Raw genomic sequence first — 14,623 nt, 5'->3', positions numbered from 1 at the left:
TCTTAACCTGTTAGTTTTAGTTTTCCATCACCAGGGACAGAATCTACAGCTTCAAGTATGCTAGGCAACTGCTATATCACAGCCTAGTAATCTCACAGCAGAGTTTTGAGAATTATTTGACAAAGGCAGGCTTCTCCCATGTCCTGTTCACCCCAGTCACCATTAGTAAAATGTCACCCAATTGTGTTCTGGTGTGTTTACACTTTCCCCTCTTGACTCTGAGTTCACAGCAAATGTGCAGTGAGACATTTACCCCTAAATAATATACCAGTCTTTTTCCTAAGAACAAGACATTCAACCGTGGTCCATATGAGGTTTATACAAGCCATGTTTTTATTTTGCCATTTACCCCAGTCAGGTTCTTCCCTTCCTTCTCTCTCCCTCCATCCTTTCTTCCTTTCAATTTCTGAGGCAGGGTCTCATGTAGCTGAGGCTAGGCTTGAACTCTCCATGTAGCTGAGGATGACATTGAGCTCTTAATCCTCCTGCTTCTACCTCCCAAGTTCTGGATCACAGGTGCTGCCACCACTCCCAGCTCCATCTAATTCTTCCATTGCATTGAGTCTTTGTGTGTTTTCTGAAGTCTTTATGTGTTTTTTCAAGGACAGTGTATATGCTATAAAACTTAGCTCCACAACATCAGCAAGGGTGATATCAGGGTCAAGGGTATAACCAGCACCAAAGAATTATTTGAAGTCACTCCACTCCCTTTTCTCCTGAGAATCCTCGACACCCATCAGCCATCTTGTCTCTGTAGAGTTACCTTGGAAGGATCTTCTATGAATGGAGACCTGCCAGATATGGCTTTTAATATCTTGGTATGGAGTCAAGGACTGTAGCATGTCTGCACTTTATTTCCATAGGTTGCTAAGTAACAGTCTATTGTCCATTTCTGGCTTGTCTGGTCCTAGATGGCAGACACTAGTGGTTGTCACTTTGGGCATTTACAAATGATAGTGCTGTGGGGTTTTGCCAATACTTGTATGTGGCAATACTTCCATTTCTCAAACAGCTAACCATGAGTGCAGTCCTGGGTCATATTAGAAGAAATAGGCAAGCTGTTCTCCAAAGCAGAGGTCCCATCCCACCCACCACCACACTGCACCATTGAGTGTACGCCTGTGTCTTCTCCAACATTAGCTGTAATCTGTAGCACTTACAGCACCCTCTTCAGTATGAAGGGCTGCACTCTGCTCTGTGGCTTTGATTTGCATGTCCTCTGCACCAATCGTATTGGGATGCTTTTCTTGCATTCACGGGCCTCGTATATCTCCAAGGGCAAAATATCTCTCCAACCTTGATCTTGTTTTTTATTCTATCATTTTGTTGAGCCATTCATTTTATGTTCCAAATATAAGCACTTCACAGTGATTATGACACTAATGAGTATTTTTCCCTGTGAGTGGGCATCTTATTCCTTTTAGGGCGTGCTTTGAGATAGGCTCTCTCTACATAGCCCTGGATGTCCTGAAATGTACTGTGTAGACTAGGCTATACAGTGAGATTTACAGTGGAACTTGGAGAGATCCACCTGCCTCTGCCTTAAGTACTGGGACTAACCCTGGTGGTCTTTTTTGATATGCAAAAATTTCTCTTTGTGATAAGGTCTCATTTATTGAGTTTTATTTTATCCTTTGCATTTTAGTGCTGTGTAAGAAATCATGGCCTAACTCACATCAGTGCTTTAATTTATCCAAGAGTTTTAGAGCTGTCTCTCTCCCATTCAGATCTTTGATTGTTTTGAGCCAAAGTCTTGTGCAGTAGGAGGTCAGTGTTCAAAGTGTCCTGTTACATATAGATAGCCAGCTGTCACGAGGAAGAAGTAAGGCCAATGAATTACCTCAGCATCGTGGTCAAAGTCACAACTCACTTTACAGTACTTAGTTTTGTTTTGTTTTTATTTTTTTTTTCACAGTGCTTGGAATAGAACCCAATCCCCAAGCCCTTGAAAGATGCTGGGCAAGTACACTGTCACTGAGCCCTCTTTATTTTGAGGCAGGAACTCACTGGAATGCTCAGGTTTACCCTCACTTACCCCATAGCTCAGGTAGTCTTTCCTTGAGGCACTTCTACCCTGGCCTACTGAGCTGAGTGGCTGGGCTTATAGGCCTGCACTACCAGTTTGGCTTTTTTTTTTTTTTTAAACTAAGGATGGAGCAAGAGATTTGTGTGTGCTAGAAAAGCACCAAGCCACTGAGCCACACTCCAGGCCTGACTGTACATTTTAAAATGCTATTTTCGTAGTGTTAAGTCCCCCCCCCCTTTTAAGGGGTTATTTGGATACCTCTCCAGAAAAAAAAAAAAAGTTTGGAAGGCTGGGGGTGTATCTCAGGGGCAAATGCTTGCCTAGCATGCAAGAGGCCCTGGGTCTAGCCCAGAACCCAGCTATAGTCTTGTTGCTTGTGTTCTGAAGCAGTGCCTATCATGGGACCCTCCAATGTGGCAGGGCTAAACAGTGGAATCAATGCTTATTTAAGTGGGGCTTCACAGACCACATTCTTACATTTGAAAATCCCATGGTAGAGAGCTGTGAAGGTAGAGAGAATTTCAAGCTAGGTAAGGGAAGCAACCCATGTCATGGTGTCCACTGTGCCCCAGGCCAACAGAGTTGTCAGAGAGTGGTAAGAAGAGCCTAGTTAGGAAAGTCCCTGACCTGCCAATGTCCTCTCATATGTGTATACGTGGAGCCATTATCTAGGAGGACCGTGAGGACCGAGTGTGGGGTAGCAACACCTGACTGACATACAGCAGGTACCAAGTAACAGAAAATGGCTGTGTCTGCCACCTCCCCCCAGGTTCTTCTGTTCCTATCTCTGCAGAGCAGCCCCTGAATCTGGCCCCTGCTTCAGCCCTTCCTCTATTTCTGTACCCTTGTCCCAACTTCACTGCTGTCTTCTCTGGGGCCAGCTTTGCTGCAGGGTTTGTGCAAGATGAACTGGGTGTTTTCCTAGCCCCAGAGCCCTCCATCAGCTGAGCAAATCTCACTGGTCAGTGTGGCTGCTTAGCTCCTGTTATCAGTAGCTGTCATCTGTAGACCTTCTGACCAAAGCAGTGTCCTAGAAGTGTCGGACACAGTAGGATCAGAGAAGATGATACAACTTCAGAGCTGGGTTTAATGGATTTGGACAGTCGACAGACATTTAAGAAGTTTTGCCCCTGTGCTAAAAGCTAACAGTATATTGTCATTGTGCAAGCTCTGTCTTTACTGGTGAAGCTGTTTGTGTTTATATGTTTATAGTTCATTTATGTTTTTGTTATCTGGGCTACTTTAGTGAGTTGGATTTTTAAAATTTTTTGAATAGGGTTTTTTATTGTTGATTTGAAGAACCCTTTGCAGATAGTAAAGCAGAAGACTAAAATGGGCAGACACATGATGGCATGGCACCACAGTGTGTGCTCAAAGCCATTAAGTTTAGCTTGATGGTTGGGCAGCTGCTGGAGATAGAGCTGGGAAGGGAACCTCTTTATCCCAAGAACACAGGGAGCCAGCCCTAGAGGAGTTCTGAGCAGGAAAGGGATAGGATTGAATCAATTTTTGAATATTGCTCTGAATAAAGGATAATAATGGATAGAAGGAGGAGCTGGAAGTGTAGACTGAAGCTGGAAAGTACAGGTCATGACTGTCTGGTTAAAGAGTGCCTTGTTTTAACCACAGGAAGAAGGCACAAACATGCTGGCTGATAATGGAGAGGTGGGAGGGAAAAGGAAGGACAGACTCACCGGCATGGGGGATGGATGGCCTCTGCCACACACACTTCCTGTGTTGCAAGCATCTGTACTGCTGTGAGCATACTATTGTGTTCCTTGTGGTCTCCCCCGTATCCGTCCCCTGGCTTCTACATGTAGAGGAGGCAGGGCAGGAGAGAACCCAGGCTGTTCTCTGTGTGAGTAGGGTTGGTTGCCCAATATGAGGCTTTGTTCCAGACATCTCAGACCCACATGGTATCCAGTGTTTGGTCATCTGTCCCATGCCACAGGACTGACCTCCAACCCAGTCAGATGACAGAGCTGTTGCCAGGGCAACCCCAGGCAGGAAACATGAACCAAATATTTCCAGGCAGGATATGGACGTGGGAAAACTAGATAGGACTGGCCCTGAGGGAGCCAGGGGGACCTCAGAAGTCACTTGGATCCCCTGACACTCAGTTCTGCTATCCTCATCTTCCTGGGAGCCATTTCAACACCCGCTTAGCTCTTCTGCTGAGAAGGTTCTGATCTGGCATTATGAGCTGGGCACTTGTCTTATGCTTCCTGTCCATTGATAGAGGGAACTGTAGGGTTTGGAAGAGACACCCTCCATGCTGAGGTCACTTAGGCAATCATCCCAAGCCTATGTCAGAGCAGGCTTTCTACACCATACCTCCCAACACCCTGTCTAGGATCAAAATTGGCTATTTTCTTTTTTAATTGTTACATTTATTTTATGTGTATGAATGTTTTGCCTACATGTACATATGTGCACTAGGTGTGTGCCTGGTGCTCATGGATCCTCTAGGCCTGGAGTTAAGGATTGTTGTGTGCCACCATGTGGGTGCTGGGAATTGAACCCAGATCATCTTCAAGAGCTCTTAAGCACTGAGCTGTCTTTCCAGCCACAGAAATTTATTATTTTCAAACAGATTTTAAAAAACAGCAACATGTCTAAACTAGGTGTAGTGGCACATGCCTTTAATCCCAGCACTCAGGAGACAAAGGCATGCAGATCTTTTGAGTTAGAGGCCAGCCTGGTCTACAAGGAGAGTTCCAGGACAGCCAGAGCTACAAAAAACAAACAAACAAAAACCCCACAAAAAAACAAAGTATATAGTGACATAAGTATATAGTGAGATATGTACTTATACATACGTGTGTACAACATACATATACATAAATACACACATACTGTGTAAGTAGAATGCTTTCAGTGGAAAACCAGTTCCCTTCACCCCCGTCCTGTTCCCAACTCTCCTTGCCCTTCCCAGGAAGTTGCTATGCCCATCCCTGGCTCATTCTTGTCAGAGGTAGTATGTGCAAGGACCAGCAGATATTCTGTGCCCCCCTTACCTTCAAAGGTGTAAATACTTAACTTGAGCACGCAGGTCAGCCCTCCAATGCTGTAACAAACATCTTGTTTTGGCTTACAGTTGTAGTTCTGTGGTTGCTTGGCTCCATTTTTTGGGGGGCCCCATGGAAGCATAGCGCATCAAGATCAGGAAGCAGATGGAACTACTAGCCAAGACATGAGAAAGAAGACAGGAAGAGCAGATACAACCACCTCCCAATACTGCCACCCTGAAGGCCAAACCTATTTTACAAGGACCCTGGGGGGAGGGGCTACTTAAGATCCAAGCAATCACATTCAACAAACCCATCATGAACTGATAATGTTGGGTAGAAAACTCATTCAGTATAGCTGCTGACTGGCTGTGCAGCTGGCAAGCACTGGTATAGAGCGGGCTGATGTCATGTCCTGCCCCCTGTGGGACATTGGTTTGCTGTCTCATCCCAACACTTTGGACAATGATCAGACTGCATCACACTAGATCAGAGAAAGATCAGGACTTAGGTATGGGGTGCATGTTTCACGGGCATATCCCTGAATACGTGTTACTCACCATTTTAAAGTGAGGATAATGTAAGCTGAACCATCATAGCTTGGGGGCTGTGTGTACTTGACTTTTTGAGACAAAAAGACAAGCAAAAGAGTTTCCCACACTGTAGGTGTGGGAAACTGAACTTGGGTTCTCTGTAAGAACAGCAAGTGTTTAACCATTGAGCCATTTTTTCCAGCCCCCCAAATGGAGGTAGTTGTTTTTTTTTAAGCAAGTGAATTGAATTGTTTTGATTGCATTTTTTTTCTCTTTTTAAAAAAAAAATTTAATGATAGAAACAAAAATATACCTAAAAGTGAAGCTTCTGAAAAAAACGTTTGTTCTTCCCTATCTTGTATCCTTCCTCAAACTTGACCTTGGCCTCCCCTCTGGCCTAGGGTTTCAGAGCTGGGTCTCTAAAGACATCCTTGTTGACAACAGGTTTGTCCAAGGGGATGTCCACAGAGTACCTTGTGGGCATGAGGTGACTGTAGCTATAAACTTTCACAAAGGACTTGATCTTTGATCTCTTGGCGATTTTCTTCTTGCCCATGGCAGCTGTCACTTTTGTCGATTCCAGGCACCAGAGTATGGCTGTAAGGGTAATCTGAGGTGCCATCGTCAATATTCTTCATGATCATGGCTTTGCGTCCGTCCGGAGTAGCGTCCTGCCAGAACCAGCACCACTTTCCCGGGTTTCATGAACTTGCCCATTTCGACAGCAGGCAGCCAGCACCCCTTGATTACATTTCTTTAATGTGCATTTAATTACAAGCAGGAGTGAATTTTTTCCTGAAGAGCTTTCATAGCCTTGGCTGTTTTCTAATGGGTTAGTCATCCTATCGATTGGAAGGAGCACTTTCTATGTTAGGGAAATTAACTTTCCTTTCATTTTCCTCATTAACTTGTCCTATGTGTGGCAGACATTGTTTTCAGGGTGCCATTTGTCTTTTTTACCTTGTTTGTGGCATTCTGATTCCGTTTATGTAGTCTAATTTGAACTAGTTCAATACATCAGCGTTTGCTTTCTTGGCTTCTGGGAATGAAGCATCTGCACAGTGCCCTTTGCACACCTTCCACACATCAGTGCAGCCGACATGCTCAGCAGCCTAGAGGAAGGCAGGGTGGGGATGCCGTCACTTCCACCTCACAGTTTATATGGAGCTCGGAGAGGTGATGGGCCCTGCGGGGGTCAGACAGCTGCCACGGCCCCGGTTAGCCTATCTTCTATCACCTGACTGCCTACCAGCACAGTAACTGATCTCCACACCAGCAAGCAACATTAGCTATGAAACAAACAAACAACAACAAAAGACATAAGAACCTCCCTCCTTGAAGGGCTTCTTTTAAAAAATATGTTTTTAAACTAGTAAAGTAGGCTGGGCATGGTGGTAACACCTTTAATCGCAGAACTCGAGAGGTAGAGGCAGGAGAATCTCTGTGAGTTTGAGGTAAGTCTGATCTCCCAAGGGAGTCCCGGGTTAGCTCAGGCTATATAACTAAAACAATAATTGTTTGCTCTAACAACATGAAAGTCTATAGCTAGATTGGGGGAAGGGTAAGATTCACACCTTGCCTGTGAGCCCATCCTACTACCCTGCTATGGGCACTAGCAAGGTGCCATGGGTTTACTTTTTTCTTTTAAGGTTTATTTCTTTATTTTATGTATACAAGCACTCTATCTGCATGCACACCAGCATGTCAGAAAAGGGCATCAGATCGTATTATTATAGATAGTTGTGAACTAGCATGTGCTTGCTGGGACTTGAACTCAGGACCTCTAGAAGAGCAGCCAGTGCTCTTAACCACTGAGCCATCTCTCCAGCCTATGGGTTTACTTTTGCAGGCAGGGAAAGGTCTTGAAAAATAATCTACCAAGTACTGGGGTTGTAGGAGTGGGCTACCAGGCCTGGGTTTATGATTGCCAAGGGCAGGAAAGACACACCAGGAACTAGACTGCCTCTTAGCTTTGCCATCAATACCCTATGTTTTAAGGTTCAGTAAATTCTAAAAGAGTTGGGTGTCAGCGTGGTAGCTAACACCTGTAATCACAGAACAGGGGAGGCCGAGGCAAGATTGTCATGAATTCAAGACTAGCCTGGGCTACATAGTTCCATGCAAGCCTGGGCTAAAGTGAGACTCCATCTCAATAAATAAAAAAGCAGGGGATAAGAGAAAAATAGAATCCCAGAAAGAGAAAGTGCCTTGTCCAAGGTCATACAGCCCAATGGCGGCCCTGTCCAGCCCTATCTGCTCACGTGTGACATCACTCCTCCAGATTCCTCCAGGCTGGACCGCGGCAGCTGAATCCTTCCAGCCTCTCGCCTCGCCGCTTCTAGGCACCAGGGGGCGCTGCCTGGATGCAGTGTCGTCTCCTGGCGCCCTTGCTCCACCTGGCCAGGGGCGCTGGGCCTCTGCCTAGGAAGGGCAACCCCTTTTTCAGAGTGGGCTGCCGTGTGCTCCCCACGCCTCTGCTCTCCATTGCACAGCACGAAATCCCATCCTTGTATTTTCCTTAGGCACAGCCCCGCGCACGCACCCTGTTCCTATCCCTTCCAGGCCCAGCTCCCCTATCCAGGCCATTTCCCCCCCAACTTAAGATCCCCGGTTAAGACTTCCCTAGCCCATTCTCAAAGATAGTTGCCAGGCTGCCTGTGGCTTGTCCCAGTATTTATTTGGTGCGGAGTCCATTGCGCTAGCAGGACGAGGGTTGCAGCCTCCAGGCCCAGATCCTCCGCCCTCCCTTCGCCCGACAGAACAGCGTGGGTCCTAAAGGGAAAGCAGAGGGGCGTGGTGACCCGGTAAACCTCAGCAGCCCCGACCCTGTGCGTCTCCGAACCAGTGGCTTGCCGTCTCTAGCCTATCTCAGCGAACTGCGGACGAGTGCGGGAGTAGCAGACTGGCCGCAGGGGATGCGGTTCTCCTTGGGAGAGCCAGGGAGCTTTTTGACTGGGTGTTGATTTTGGGGATCTTGAGGTGCGCTAGGGAAAAGGCAAGGGGCCGCTGTGCCGACGACTCCGCGCCGGTTTTCTGCGTGCCCGGCCACCTGGCCTATCCGCTGCGGCGGCCCCGCGGCCTCCAGCGCCCTCCACTCGCCCGGGCTCGGGTGACGTCGTTGGTTGGGGCGGCACCCGTCCTCCCCGCCCCCCGACACACACGCGCGCACACACACACCTTCGGAAGGGGAAACTGAGGCCAGGCACAGAGAGGACCCCCGCCAAGGTCACGTCGGGTGGGGGCGCGGGGTCAGGCTTCGGTTCTGTGCGCCCCTGGACCCCGCGCCCCGCCGGCCCGACGCGTAGGGGCCGCGCTCTCGGCGGGTCGGCGCGCACTCGGCAGCTGCGGGCACCGAGAGGTAGGAGCGGGCGGGCTGGGCGCCGGCCCCCCATGCGGGGCCGGGCTGTGCGGACCCGGGAGGGCTGGTGGAGCCGCGGTGGTTTCGCGCGCGCGCCGTGCGGGCTTGAAGGCTCTGGGGACCCGGCGCCACCGGCCTTGCAAGCGGGGCGGTGCGGGGCGGCCCCTGGGACGCGCGGAGGACGCGGCCGAGCAGCCACGGCACTCTGCGGACGGCGCAGCGGGGTGCCGGGAATCCGGGTAGGGGCGGGCGCCTTCCACGCCAATGCGGTGCATCTTGCTGTTCTGGGACGGACCCTGGGGGTCGTCCTGTGCTCCTCGCCTCCTTTCCCCTCCCCCCTCTACCACCTGGAGAAATCCCTCCTGCGCTTCCCAGTCCCGAGCCTGCGGGCGCAGTTGGGAGGTAGAAGCATCTCAGGAATTTGCTTCAGCCTGCTGGACGCGCCCGGGAGTGGGTGAAAGCTTAGTTCGGGCTGAGGGGCCTGGACCAGAGGGACCGGATCCAAAACTGGCCCCACTTGTGTGGCCATGGGCAGCCCCTCCTGCCCCTCCTGCTGGATCCTGGTCTCTGGGGTCCTCCTGGTAGGTCCCCCAGTGAAATAAGTTCAAGGGTCAAGAATTAGGGGCAGGGCATCATGAAACCTCTGGACCCACTTCTGTATGGGACAAAAGGTATGCTGTAGTGTGGGATTGAGATGTGCTGGGGGCTAGTAAAGGAAAGCCCATGCCTATCTAACAGCCTGGGCCGAGGACCTGCGGGTGAGGCTTGGTGTGAGAAATCCCACTCCACCCCTGCTTTTAGTCTGTGTCTTGGCAGACTTGGTCAGCAAAGAAGGTGTATAAGGACCTCCCACACCTCCAGGAGTCCCAGGGAAAATCCCCTTCCATGTTTCTGCTGGGTGGTAGCCACTGTAAATTGCCAAGCTGTAAACTGTCACGGCTGCTCTGTCACTGGAACAAACAGAAGAAAGATGACAGTGGTTGTCCTCTCCACTGACTCTGTCCAATCCATGAGGCCCGCAAGGACAGCAGTGGGCTCTGCCTGGTCAGTTGTTGCGTTGCTCTGAGCATGCTCGGTTCCTACCTGGTGGCCAGAAGCAGGTGGTCTGGCTATGCACATTGCTGAGCCACTGTTCCATTTCATGGCCAGCATCTACCTGACATTGTTTATACTGGCCAGTGTAGCTCCTCTTCAACTCCAGAAGTGATACCAGTCTGGCCTTCTAGTCACCCTTTCCTGCCCTCAGCATTGTGCTCTGTCCCTCTTGGACTGGCAAGGTATCCAGGCCTCTGAACTCACTTGCCCATAAAAGCCCTGGAGTTGAATTTGGAAACCAGCTGCACTCCCTAGCCCTCCATCCCCAGTGCTGGAAAAGACATGCTTAGAAGTTGCTCAGTGTGCCACCGTGCCCACAGCACAGCCACTGAATATTGTGCTGGAGAGAGTACCCAGGAGTCTGACACCAGAGAGAGGCAGGGACATGTCCAAGGTCACACAGCACACTTAAGGTTTAGGGGCTATACCCATCTCTTGAGCACTCCAGGCATTCTTGGGTAGCTGCTGCCTGGAGAAGGTGCCACAGGACTGGAGGCCACCACAGAGGTCTGTACAATGAGGAATAAAGAAGGGGACCCAGTGCTCCTCCCTGTAAGGAACTCTGGCTCCTGCAGCTTGCACACATTAAGTAATCTTAGGTCTTATGACTAAAGTTTCCACTAGTCTCAAGGCTGCTTAAAGGGCCCATAGCAGTCACTGCTCTGCCTGCCATCTTATAACTGGCCACTTCCCCATTGTCTGGAGACTAGTACCAAGGCTGTGGCTGAAGAGCTGACCCCCCACCCCCGTCCTCAGCTAGCCTATATACTAGCCTTCTGACACTGGTATGTGGTATATCTAAGCCCCTAAGTGTTCCTAGACAGGAACAGCTGTTGATGTAACCTCTCAGTACAGATGTGTGTGGCACCGTTCTGTTTGGAGGCGATATCTTTTGGTGCTCTTATCTCCTTGCCCCCAACCCTCCACCTTGTTCTGGCTTGGCTCCTGCAGGAATGAGTCTGCCCCCTATTCCTGCCATCTAGAAACCATTTATTCTTCTGAGTTCTCTTCTTTGCCGCTTCTGAGTTCTTTGCAGGGCACCATCATCACTATGGCAGGGTACAGTGACTTCAGGCTGATGGTGGTACATTGTCTTTCAGTCCTCTAGCCCCAGGCAAAGGTCAGCTGGGGATGCCAGGCAGTGAGCAAGCAAGTTCTTAGCGACTCTGAAGAACCATTTGGGTTTTTATCTTGCCTCATGCAGTTGAAGCCCCCACAAACATTTCTTAGGCACCTGCTACATGACAGGCAGGTCACAGAGGCCTCACAGGTAGCATCCATCCCATCTGAAAAACCCCAAGCTGGTCTATTAACTTTCACAATGGTTCTAGAAGCTTCATCTTAAAACAATGATGTTACCCTTGCAGACCAGCAGGAAGAATGTGGAAACCTACTCCCTTCAACCTATAACCCAATGATCTTTTCAAAGTGAGTTGATAATCCTAGAGCACCGGTGGTCTGCCAGTCTGTGGGTCCGGACTCCCTCAGGGAGGGTGTCCTTAGGGCAGGATGGTTGTACATGTGAGGCTCAGCGTTCGTGCTGACCTGCATGGGTCTCTGTGTATTGCTTGTGACAGTGGATACTGTGTGGAGGCTGGTGAGCTCCTGCTGCCTGGGTAGAAGGGAACCCATCTGCATGTGTTCCATCTCTATAGTGATGCTGCAGGGAGGGAAGGTGACCCTGCCTGTCACTAATGCTTGAGACTAATGTAAGTTTTGTCATGGGCTGCACCCAGAAAAGAAACACCCTGCCTTAGAGAGTAGTTGAGTTCCTTTTTACCAGTGGTATATAAGATAGGGTGAACTTTAATGCCTGCCCCCCACCCCCCAAGAGGTATTTAACTCCAAGTCTCCAGCACCAGTGATGTGTTTTGTACCTTGTATTTAATTCCTCCAAGGACTTTGTGAAACATTGAGGGGATGGCAAGAATCCTGAGGTGAGAGGATAGCAAGAGTCCTGAGGGTGTTCGTTGTAGCCAGGCATGGGGCAGGCTCTGGACTTAGCCTGGGCATTTGGCCTGAAGCAAACCAGGAAGGCAGGTGAGTACCTTACAGCACATTCAGGCCCTGTTACCTGTGAGAGTCTGGCAATGCCTCGCTGCCCTTCTTGCTCCTATGCACAGGTCCTTTTCTGAGCCAAGTTGAAACATCCCTCATTTTAACCTATCATCACCCAGGCTTCCCTACAGTGAGCAGGGGCTAGAAGAGAAAAATGGTTTCTGTCGTAGTTAGAGTTACTATTGCTGTTATTGCTGTAATGAAACACTATAGACCAAAAGCAACTTGAAGATGAAATGGTTTATTTCACTCATAGTTCCATATAACAGCTCCTCATCAAAAGCAGTGAAGGCAGGAACTCACACAGGGCAGGAACCTGGAGGCAGGAGCTGATGCAGAGGCCATGGAAGAGTGCCATTTACTGGCTTGCTCCTCATGACTTGCTCAGCCTGCTTTCTTATAGAACCCAGGACCACCAGCCCAGGCTTCAGTCACGAATTAAGAAAATATTCTACAGGCTTGCCTACAGCCAAATCTTATAGAGGCATTTTCTCAGTTGAGCCTTCTTCCTTTCTGATGATTCTAGTTTGTATGAAGCTGACATAAAACTAGCCAGCACAGTTCAGAAGTTACAGGAGGTGGGAATAAACAGCAAAAAGAGGGACTGAAAGGTGATGAACTTGGATGTATGCTCCAGGGGCTTCAGAGGCAGGACATGGAGATAGCCATCGTGTCCTCAGTCCAATGGGAATTTAGATCCAGTTTTCTGGCTTTGAACATGACTTGGTACAAGTCACTAGACCTCTCAGAGTCTGTTTTATCCTGTGTGTGTGTGTGTTTCAGTTTTTGGCTTTTTGAGACAGGGTCTTGCTGTGTGGCTCAAGCTGCCCAGAACTGACTACATATATATAGCCCAGGCTGGCCTCTTGACTCAGCAATCCTCCTGCTTCAGCCTCCTGAGTGTTGAGACTGCAGGTTGCTCCACCATGCCTAGCTTTCTTTCTCATTGGGGTGAAGACCACACTGACCATCAGCTAAGGCACAGAGAAGGGTAACTCCGTGCAAGCACACCATGTCTTACGGTTATTTTTAATTACTTCCTTTGGGAGAGATGGCAGGAACCACCTAGAACCTCACAGTCCAAATAGCAATGTCAGGTCCACATTTACGGAATGATAGATTTTGTGGTCATTGCTGAGGTCAGTCAACCACAGGAGCAAAACTACATGTCTGAGAGGAAAGAACAGAATGAGCTCTACCATTGCCTGGTGGCCCTGAGTCCCAGCTTGGGGCCATGCCTGTTCCCAGTCCTGTCACACAGAAATGATGTACATGTACAGAAAAATAAGAAGCAAAAAGAATGTGAGATTGGCCCCATTAGGTGTGTTTTGTCCTTTACTCATCATCTCCTCTCAATTGGCGAAGTACCTTTTAAAGTCAGCCCCATCTCAGTGTTTTCATTCCTCCCTCCCTGATTTGTAGAATTTGAATTTGGGTAATTCTCATCCTAATCCTTCCTGATCTGTACCCCTGGGCCTGTTGATTTGTCTCCCCGCCCCCTTTGTCGCTTCTAACGATGCCTTGGGAGGGATTTTATGGTTTCAGTTCCTTCTTTAACTATCCATTCCCATCTTCATCTTTCTCGATGACATCTCACACATTTGAGGAATTCAGTCCTACCCAGAATCCGCCTTTCACATTAGGACTCTACCCCACCTGGAACAGGTTTGTGTGCAGTCAGGTCCTCTAGCAAATACCTCCTAGACGGCTCAGCATCTTTGGGTGAGGCCTTCGCAGGCAGCGCTCAGTCTCTAGCCTGTGTCTCTCCCCTCCCCCTAGGCCTAGAACTGGCTGCAGGCTCTGGGCAATAGGGCCCTGCAGGGGAAAATGGCCAGAAGCAACCAGAGGGCAGACACTGCCCCTCCCCGCCCCACCCCACCAGCTGCTGCTCCTGCCAAACAGGTCCTGGGGCCTCAGGTCACGTGTCCAGCCTGTGGCTGACTCTGGCTGTGGTGGATTAAGCAGGGGCTCGAGGTTTATGACCTGTGCTGGCCTCTGACAGGCAGAGGGCTGGAAACGCTCAGCTTCGGGGGTGCAGAGGCTCCTCAGAGGCTACTGTGGCCACCATTCAGCAAAAGGCCCCACCCATCCCTAGACCCAGGTAAGGAAAAGTGATGCCCCACCCAGCTCTGGGTGCTGACTAGAAGCTGAACTATCCCATCTCGGGTTCTTTTTATCTAGGTGTTTAGGGAGCTGGGAGTTGTCTCAGGATTCAGCCTTCAGACCTTACTTGCCTGGTCCAAGTGCCTGCCGGAGCTTACACATGGCACAGGATTTCTACCCAACAACCCCACTTCTCAAATGTGTCCTCTACGCTGGGAGGAAGTCTGGCCCTACAGCCTGTACTGGATCAGTGGTCAGTTCCTGGCCTGATAGACATAGCCTGCTTTTTTTTTTTTTTTTTTTTTTGAAAAAAAAAAAGGCCTTCATTTTCCTCATTTCTCACAAGACGGGAGGAAGGGCTAAGGTCCGGGTATCTCACTACCACTGCTCTTCTTAACTTACAAAGTGGGAAAGAGCCAACCATTTCACAGCTATGGAAACT

The 14,623-nt window shown here is 49.3% G+C and overlaps 1 protein-coding gene and 1 pseudogene across 1 annotated transcript in view; one reads left to right on the top strand and one right to left on the bottom strand.

Annotated features, from left to right (window-relative positions):
- Iqsec1 (IQ motif and Sec7 domain ArfGEF 1) overlaps window positions 1–14,623 on the top strand; it is a 326,390-nt gene that overhangs the window by 242,290 nt on the left and 69,477 nt on the right.
- Window positions 5,881–6,284, bottom strand: LOC110549849 (large ribosomal subunit protein eL27-like; annotated as a pseudogene).

The sequence above is a fragment of the Meriones unguiculatus genome, chromosome 5 (assembly GCF_030254825.1).
Source record: "Meriones unguiculatus strain TT.TT164.6M chromosome 5, Bangor_MerUng_6.1, whole genome shotgun sequence".
Taxonomy (NCBI): domain Eukaryota; kingdom Metazoa; phylum Chordata; class Mammalia; order Rodentia; family Muridae; genus Meriones; species Meriones unguiculatus.
The sequence above is the reverse complement of the archived record's forward strand: the minus strand, read 5'-3'. Positions and strand labels throughout refer to the sequence as shown.